We start from the raw sequence: 2,658 nt of genomic DNA on the forward strand, positions 1-2,658 counted from the left end.
TCTTTTACTTGCAAGCCAGTCTAATCAATAAGAATGCAAGAGTGTAGTTTTATTTGTTGAAGACTAGTTTGCCAGCACTTAGTGGTCCAACAATGTCCACAGGACTGAAATAAACTGTATTTAATGTTATAGATAGTATTTAATTGATTTAGGTTGCTATGGTTGTAAATTTCACTTCCCAATTGCAGTAACACTGGAGTTAGAATAATAAAGTTACTGAACAAGGGTAGCACTCCATGCAAGAAACTACCCACAGCATTTATTTTTCTCAAAGCTGTATATATTAGCAAATTGGGTGACATTTTCTCAAGGAGAAGTCATATATCACAATAACATATATAACATGTCATATTTCATTGATTGCATAATAATTAATCAAACATTTTTCTGAAATTACCAAGTTTCTATTTGCTTTACTTATGAATTGATTGTCACCTGTCTTTTGCAATGTATTCCTTTGTAGTCCTTGCAAGTACTTCCTAGGGACTTTAGTTTGTATTACTTTTCAGAATGTTACCTGATTGATCATGCAATCAGTTGTAACTTAGACTGGTTGTTCCAGATCCTTCATGGTTTGAAGAATGATGGATGCTGTGTCACCATTATACAGTATCTCAGACTGCCTCTTGGCTTCCCTATATGAACTGGATGAGGTTCCTTGTGATCAGGTTCAGTTCACTGATGTGAGATTCCCAGATCTCTGTTTTCCACAGTGAATCAATGCCAGTCCCATTTTTAAGTGTGCATTGGTAGTGATTGTGATGTGTGTGGTGTTTTTTCCCTTTCCCTCTGTGTGACTATGGAGTTGTTGTATACAAGTTTAGGAGTGGGAGGGGCTATGATTTCCACATATGGGGTGCAGGAAGACTTGTGCTTTGCAAAAAATACACTTGCTTTAAAATTTTTGTGAGGTTATTGGACTTGGTAAGTTGACCATAAAGGACTGATAACTAAAGCCTGTTTCTACAGTCACAGCTGACTTTAAAATGTTAAGTAAAAATGTGAAATCCTTAAGTAGAAAATGTTGCTGGCCAACAATTAAAAGAATAAAATATAAAAATAGATTTTAACGTGAAACTGTAAAATATCTCGTTACGTGTTTTAATAAACTCTTCGGAAATTAATCTTAAGAATTATATGGCATTCTATTTCTCAGGTATTCAAAAAACTCTTATAGTACACAGTGTCCTGACTTCAGTCTCTGGTCAATAAACCAGATATTAGAGCTGCACTGAATGAGTTCACTTAATGATTAATGCGCTGACAGGGACCAGCACTTCACATAGTAACTGAGGAGACCACAAGTTGACACATGAAATATGAATGGCGTGTTTGTCCATAAAGGGCGTTACAACAGAATAAGTTTAGTATTTGGTTATTATTAATAATGGCGTATACCTTGTTAAAATAAATATAATGGACTTAAAACCCCATACTGACATATTTTCCAACTAGATTTTATTAAAAGAAACATTATAAACATAGTATCTAAGCATCCAGTATCCATGTTTGATACAGCTTAGTGGTTATGCCAGCTGCGGTCTCCCAGATTAAGTCACCAAAAAGAAAAAGATTGCATCTTAGAATAAATTAACAATTAGACTATCAGACAGTACTTGCATAAAATAAGATAATAGACATTTACAGTCCAGAGTAAAATCATTCTAATTGCCAGTACAGCCAATATTTCAATTTAGTTATTATCAAAATTGACATGATATTGAACGGACAGATATATTAAGGGCATTATTTAATTTATTTCTTTTAAGTATCATTATTTGAGTGAGTATGGTGGGAGACTGTCCTGTTGTATAGATGTCCAGATTGTGATACTCAGCTTCTTGTGTTGCCACATCTTCATAGTCAGGATAGCAGAACACATTCAATTTACAGCACAAGCACTAGTGTCCTGCTAGAGGCATGCTGAAGTGCACATGTGGAAGCAACGTTTGTCCACATTCTAAAGTAAGCAGCTCCATGATTTTGTGCATGTATCATGTATGGCAGTGCCACATTCTGTTAACAAATAAATATCCACTATGGGATAACCTATGATAATTTTGTCTGATAGCATGTGAACTCTTAAGCTTTAGACTCAGGGTCACTTTATTTATCAGGCAACCTCTCAATAGGTTAACCTTTGGTGACCATCTGTGTACCTCCTGTTTATGTCATTGTAGAGTTTTTAAACAACAGTTAGCTCTGCACATGAAATGAATAACTTTAAACTTGAAACAACCATCATGCTTGCTTTCAGAATTTTTTTTCAGCTGTTTATTTATTTAAATTTTGTTAACCAGGTTAATCACATAAAGCCAAAAGATCCTTTATGGGGAGGACCAGCTTTACTATGCAGACTTAAGAAAACTAATTTATTTATTTTGCAGCAGCCAATCAACCCATGAAGCACGATTCGGTATGATACAAACTGGAATGTTCAGAGGAACTGATAGAAACACAGGGATTTCATGCATACTTCAACAACGTAGCTTCTGGAACCCAGATTTAACAACTGATCCTAGTGGTAAAATGCAAAAGCACTAAAAGCTGCAATATTGTATCACCATTTTACATTAAAATGTATATACTATCCTTGACCTATGGATGCTTTTCAATTATAGCAGACCTGTTACTAGCAAACAGGACCTTAACTGTTTT

The sequence above is a fragment of the Protopterus annectens genome, chromosome 16.part0 (assembly GCF_019279795.1).
Source record: "Protopterus annectens isolate FY-2018-M chromosome 16.part0, PAN1.0, whole genome shotgun sequence".
Classification (NCBI taxonomy): domain Eukaryota; kingdom Metazoa; phylum Chordata; order Ceratodontiformes; family Protopteridae; genus Protopterus; species Protopterus annectens.